A 7,570-nucleotide genomic window follows, 5' to 3' on the forward strand; every position below is an offset into this window, starting at 1 on the left:
AAAGTGTCTACTGGCAAACTAGCTTTGTGAGGTGGTAACGCAGCACTGCTTTGAGCTCCATGCTAACGTGCTCCAGATGACAACGCTAACTTGCTGATGCACACACAGATGCTAGGCACAATATGCTGCATTACTTCCGACAGCTAAACCAATCAAAGCCTTTTATTATTGAATCAAGAGGATTTCAATGTTTCTCTGACGGGCCGTCAGCAGAGTGATGTGGTGACAGGCCAGGTAATGGAACCTGTGTCACTGACATCACATGCACGGCAAACACTTCATTATAGTAGAGCTCCTTCTGTGTGTGTGTGTGTGTGTGTGTGTGTGTGTGTGTGTGAGAGAGAGAGAGACAGAGAGAGAGACAGAGAACAGCTCTCTACAGTGCTAGCATGCTCTCTCTGTCATGTCTCATTTCCAAGATGCTGTAATTCTGTAATTGTACAAGGCATGCTGAGGGTGTGCGTGAGTGTGTGTTTGTGTGTGTGTGTGTGTGTGTGTGTGTGTGTGTGTGTGTGTGTGTGTGTCTGTGTTTAGTTTTAGGTGTGAATTATTCTCTGCAGTGGCCCTTGATCATGTCGCATTAAAGAAAATGTTGAACTGAAAAGAGGTTACAGAGATGGTCACAGACTGGTTTGTATATTTTGGAGGACATGAAACAATCAAAGCGGATATGCAGTCCATTATTTTCTGTATTAGGACACCTTAGTGTGCATTATTGTCCTTACACAGCAATCAAAACCAGATGTGCTGGAAGAAAGTGCTATTACCCAAGAATAGGGACGATTTATAAGATAGTTTGTTAGTTTATATACTTAAGTGTATCTAAGTGTTTGCCTTTAGCTCCCTGATTTGCTGGTTAAATTGTTTACCTGAACTCAAATTTTGAGATTTTCTCAATTTTCGCATGTCAGGTTAATTTTGACTTTTACTGTATGTAACACTTTATGTTGTCTTTTAATTAAACACAGACGCAGTGACTTTATTTATTCTGGCCAATGCTAACCAATACGTCTAAAGTCTATCTAATGTTGCTCATTCAAATGTCATTACTTTGGGTAACAGCACTCGTTATCATAAGCTATAGAACCGATGACCCCGGCCAAGGTAATAATCTAGTGGTTTCCTTTAAACTGCTTCTGGAATGATTAGCAAATAATATTAATGCTATTGCTAATAATGCTAATTAGGGCTACACAATATTGGAAAAAAACAACATTGCGCTTACTTTTTTGTTCTGCGATATTTATTGCGATTTTAATAAAATACAGGAAATTATACCAGATAAGCACAGTGTGTTTTTAAGTCCACATGAACAATCACACTTTTTATCATTTGGGACGTTTAAGTCTATTTACCTGCAGCAATACAAGGTCAGCGGTCAGTTCACTCTGTTCTCTGGTGATGAGCTGCACTAATGTGATATCAGACGCACCTTTTCTGTAGATTAGTCATGGAAAAAGTGTCACTTAACTTGCTTCACTATCACACGTCCTGCGATGTGACTATTGCACATGCGCACATCGCAATTGTGATTATTAAACGATATATGGTGCGAGCTAATGCTAATGCTCAAAATGCTAATGCCAAACACTAATCTTTAATTGTAGTTCACTTTCAAAATCCAAGGAAGCAAAATAAAAGGAACATGCATGAACTCATCACATTTAAAAAAAAAATTAAAAAATCTTCATGTAAAAACAGGAAAAGACCTTCAATAAAAGTGTGTTTTAAGAAATAGTCAAATTGTTTGACACCACTGTTTAAAGCAGAAGGCGCCAATGTAGAGTTAAGCTTTAGAGTCTTTACAGTTACAAACAGCAGTCAATAGAAGTAAATGTAGAAATATGCAGAATTGAATCAAAATAACAACCTGTTTTTACAGCTCGTCCTGTGAGGCTTAAAATATTGTAACAGAAGGTTTTTAACAGAAGCAGTGAAACACCTCCTGAAGAAAAAATGCTGAAGATACCGTTTGATTGACAAGTGGTCTTTAGAAACCGTACGGCCCTCCTGTGGCTCTCCTGGCCGAACGCACGAGTAAACTGAACCGCACCGTGTCCCTAAAATACACCCTCTTATCAGGGATGTTTCCTTTCTGGGTGAGCAAGCAGCCACAAATAAAAGCCCTTCCTTTTAGCGGGTGTGTTTCGGGGAAATGTATGTGTAATATATATTGTCAGTTTGGGTTTGTTTGCTTTGGGTTGCCAGGATGTCTGGTCTGGGTGCGTTTGATTCGTTTGTCAGGCAGTGCCTTTGGACTGATGTGCTGTTAGAGAGCATCACCTGGGACATGTGATAGCTTATCAAAGTCTGAGCAGCCCTTCTGCTGTACGACACACACACACACACCTACGCACACATATATACCTTTCACCTACTACAAGAGGAGTTTGGTGTGTCTTTGTGTACATGTGTGCATGTTTGTGTGTGTGTGTGTGTTGCTCCTGTCGCCAAGGGAAGCCCGTTTGGAAGGACAGTTTGACGTCTCGCTCGGCATCATGGGATACGGCTGTCACCTGACGATGCTGCCACCAAGGAGATAACCTTCAGGGTGACAGCCGAGACAAAGACACACACAAACACACACACACACACACACTCAGAGGAATGTATACAGCCAAACACACACACACATATGGAGCCACATACATGCATGACTGCCCAGACGCACACAGCAGACCTCTCCCGCTGAGCTAAACACAGTGGGATTGATCCTAATTAGTGCTAATCAATATGTTGATTGATAGTTTCACCCCAAAGAAATCGTCCGACCTCCAACAAAGAGAGGTCAGAGCAGCTTCTCCTGATTCTTTTTGAAAACTCTGGTGATCAGAGGAGCATGAAACAACCTCTGGGAATACGTCCGTCACCTGTCCATCAGTGAAAGACAGAATCTAATGGTGATCTCACGGGGAAGCCCTCTGCAGAAACGCTTCATTCTGTGAACATGTCTTATTTTCTCTGCATCCTGCATCTGCATCCCAGCTGTAGTGGAAAGGAAACTAACATGGCAGGAGTCTCCTGAAGTGTGTTGTGTAAAGTTGCAGGACTGCAGGTATTTGCATGGCTGTAGTTGTACCGTGTTTGTAATGTTGTCCAGTTTAGCTAGTGAACATCAAATGTTACAGTTACCATGGAGGGTAATGACATTTTCTGCTCACAGTGATCTTTTCTTTTTGTTCTTTTAAAGGTTATTTTTGGGGCTTTTTTGCCTTGAATTGATAGGACAGCTGAAGAGAGACAGGAAACGTGAGGAGGAGAGAGTGGGGGACGACATACAGCAAATGAGCACAGACCGGAAGTCGAACCTGCAACCAGTGCGTCGAGGACTGTAGCCTCTGTATATGGGGCGCCTGCCCTATAACTGAACTAAACCAGCGCCCCACAGTGATCTTTTCTAACTTGCTACTAGCAAGGATGTAGCTAAAGTTGTGGCGTGTTAAGTAAGATTGAACCAATATAAACACATTTTATAGAGGGCAGTGAAGTCATTGCATTGTTAAATACCGAAAGAAGGTTGCAATGTTTGTTGTTTTGTATCTTTTTCTTTCAAAGTAAAGTTCAACACGTCCTCATACGTAAACGATAGGGTAGGTTGATTGTAAATTAGGGATGGGCATTTCCAGTAATCAAAATATTCGAGTATCTAATTACCTCATGAACGAGTAATCGAGTACTCGCAATTATATATTTTTACCGTTAAAAAACGTACATCAGACACGGATCTCCCGGCCTGGAAATACTAGGCTATATGCCTGTAAGAGAACATTACTATCTAACACTTTTACATCAATGTACATAAACAGCCCACATTAGAAAGCAAGGGCAATTTCAAAAGCATTGAACAACCTTAACAGGCCCTTCAGTTAACGTTGTTGTAACATTCCGTTGTCAAACGTCACAGCGGCAGCAGACTGTATGGACTTCTGTTCTGTGTTGCTTCACACGTATCTCACTTTTTTCCCACTCTCGTAGCTGTTGTCCGGCATGATGGTGGCTCGTACTCCGGCTCAACAAACGCCATCAGCTCGCAGAGCTTCTTCCACAACACTTCATGAGAGCATATCTCCAGTCACCATGTTCGTTATTAGCAGGCTAATCTTCTCCACTCTGGTAACGCCGTGTGCTAACAGGGCTAGCAGATGATGTGATGCGAGACTGCCTGTCGTCTATGATGTACAAGTTTAACACCACATATCTTGCGCAGCACGTTATTGTCGTCTTTACTTCCAGACATCACTTTTCCTGGTCACGGCTGACATGGTGCATGTTACTGAGTTGAACTACTTTAGCCGGAAACAACGCATGGGCAGGTGTGCGAGTAGTGTAACGTTACTCGAATAATGACGTCAACAACGAGCACTCAAGTACTCGTCCCCATCCGAGTCATTGTAAAGGACTCGTAAAACAACATTTACGACATTTCATGACTGGTGTTAACACCAACACGTGGAACATGTGATAACTGTTTTGTAACTGTTGCAGTTTGTGTTGATTAATGTGGTGGGGGTTAAGATAAGTAAGTTAGTTACGTAACTTAAGTTAGGTTTAGTGCATGACGTGAGTTAAGTACGTCACAACATGAATCAATGTTTACTACACAAGCGACACAAACGCCATTCTTCTGTATGAAAGATTTGTATTACCTCACCCGACCGCAAGACTTTCTCCCTACCTGGAACATCTTGCTCTTTTAGCCAAGTCACCTGACTTCCTCCTTTGCTCTGTCATGATTACCATGTCCACTAGAGGTCCCGGCTTAACTTTAAACGCAATATGCTGCTTGCACAGACGACTTTAAGAGAATACGGTTTGTTTGAGTCGTCCAATTCTTTTTTCCCCTCGATCCAATTCATTGAATCCCTATGTGACTGTACATAACTGAATGCAGTCTTAATACTTAGTAAAACCCTCAACACGTATTCATACCATACTTATTTTTAATCATGTGTGTGCTTTAAGTCAATTTTGACTTTCTTAAGATGGTAATCTTTCCTCAACTTTAGCTAAGATAGATTAAATGTCCTCCTGTTTTCACACGGAGGTTTTTGTCGCAGAGGGCCTGCAGCTTTATTCCTAATCATTTTTACTCTTAAAGTCTATTTATTGCCCCTTTTATGGCGAAGACTCTTCTGGAGTATATTTGGCTTAAGCTCTCTGAAGAACTGTCACATGGATTTTCCTGTCATGTTGACAGGTTATCATTTGAGCTTTTTTGTTCCAAACGCAGATAATTTCACCATTTGCACCGTTTCTGACAGAGCAAATCAATACAGTAAAGAGCCCTTTAACTATTAGCTTTTATTTCTAAATTACTGACATGACTGAGCGGGTGGTGCTTACATGAGTAATCCGGCTTATTTAAAGAAACTAAAGAGACCTTCCTCTCTCCCTCGAGTCTGTTTAAACACAGATTTTTTTATGTTTCACAGAAAAACAAACATCTTTACGTATCAGATCCCAAAAAGCAGAATTTCAAACTGGTCAATAAATAAATAAACATTAAAATGTTGCCTTTAAGTGCTGCAAACACAGTGTCACTTCTTTAACAGATGTTAACCAGGTGCTAATGCCTGTGATTTATGCGGCGCTAATCCTGACAGCAAAGGTAGTTAGAATTTTAAATGTGTCTTTAGCTAACAAACACACACACACACACACACACACACACACACACTGTGAGACTACAGGCCTGAGGGCTAACAGTAGCCCTTCCCGGGGTTTAGGAAGCCCCGTCGTTCTCCTGCGGTGCTGCACTGTCATGTAGATGTGACCCAACGATCATCTCTATTCAGCACGCTTCCTTTGTTCTATGTCCTCCACCATTTACATGCGCGTGTGTTTGTCAGTCAGTCAGTGTGTGTGTGAGTAAGTACGTAATTCAGTAAGTAGGTAAGCATCCCTCCCAGCATTTCCTGTCTTACGGAGCTCAGGCGGTGTTAGCCGGGGTTAGCTGAGGCTTTAGCACCTGCTGTCACTGCTGCAGTCCCACTCACTTGTCCAGACACAACGGCTTTAGCTCCGAGATGAGGATTACTGCTAGTAATGTGTGTTAAGAGCATTAGCTGTGGGCCTGGGTGGGTAATAGATTGTTAGAAAGTATCCAGGAACTATCTTTTAATTGATAAAGCTGGCACCAAACAAAAAGCTTTTAAAGTTTGCTAAATGAAGCTCCTGTTTGTCATGGAAAATTAGGCTTTTACAGCTTCACGTCTATGTTACATGTGTGTTTGAATGTTACAGCATTAGTCAGTGAAACAGCAGAGGAAAGTGGACTTTATCAGCTTATCCAAAATCCCGGAAACAGAAGTCATTAACTGACTCAGCTGAGATTTTGATGACTAATGTTTTCTCCTTAAAGAGCGTGGACAACAACATGTGTTTCACCCGTTCAGAAAGTGATGACTTGTATCTGTGCACTCGCTGACCGCAGAGAATGAAAGTAAGTTGTTTATTTAAGCATTAAAAATACAGTTAAGGGTATTTGATATATGTTCACTGTTGAATTTGTAGCAATAGAGTGAAATAAATGAAAGTGATGAGACATGTTAGCCGGGTTTGAACAGAGGACGGCTATCTTTGGAACCTGATACTCTCCTTTAAACAGCCATGTGCATCACCCAATGATACTGGTGGAGCCGCTGTATTGATGCCGTGTCCGCTAACCAAAACACACATTTAACTTACCGAAAAAACAGCAAAGATCCCGCACGTCGGCGTGTTTAACAGCAGAACAGCTTCTTGTGTTGGTCTGAAGCAGACGTTCACTGATGTGTAAACTTCTATGACTGTAGTGATTGTTTTAGTTACCCTTCCTCTCACCGTTCCTCCTCTACTCTGCTAATCCAGAACAGCCGGATGTGTCAACAGAGCTGTCAATCATCATTTTGACAGCATCAAATAACTAAACTTCACTTGAGCATGATAAGAACTAACTATAATGACAGAAACCATGTTTGAGAAAAATGTATTTGACGTGTATTTTGATTTAATAGTTTGACTTATGTCCCATCTGTTAACATGGAGGAGGCGGGCTTTATGACCTATACTGCAGCCAGTCAGCAGGGGGCGATAGAGAGGGTTTGGCTTCACTTTTAGGGAGCCTTTTAGTTAAACTCTGACACGAAACTCTGATTCTGATCTGAATTAAACAGACAGCAGGTGGAATTTTGTTGCCAAAACAAGACAACAAATAAAAATGTAGTTTTGTCTCTCTGAGCTAAAAATCTACATTTCAGTATCATCACCAGGATGCCAGTGCAAAAGGTCACAAGCAAATATCTGAGAACACCAGGACAGAAATTTCAATCTTTTTCTCACATATTTCACATTTTGATTCAAATGAAGCTGAGACTGAAAAAGCTGCTCTGTCTGATGTTAAGACCCGAGAGCCTTCTCTTAGCAAATTAATTATCACACTAAATCTATCAGATGTAATTATGAACAAACTCCTCTTCATAGGTAAAGCTTTTGGCTTGTATCCTTGTCCATTTTGACTGTGATGGAAACACAGTAGTGGGGAAAGAATTGATTGATTCACTGTCTCTTGCTTTTTATACGTCATGACACA

The sequence above is a fragment of the Semicossyphus pulcher genome, unplaced genomic scaffold (genome assembly GCF_022749685.1).
Source record: "Semicossyphus pulcher isolate SPU_LCO1_2020_fin unplaced genomic scaffold, fSemPul1.0.p SCAF_4, whole genome shotgun sequence".
In the NCBI taxonomy this organism is placed as follows: domain Eukaryota; kingdom Metazoa; phylum Chordata; class Actinopteri; order Labriformes; family Labridae; genus Semicossyphus; species Semicossyphus pulcher.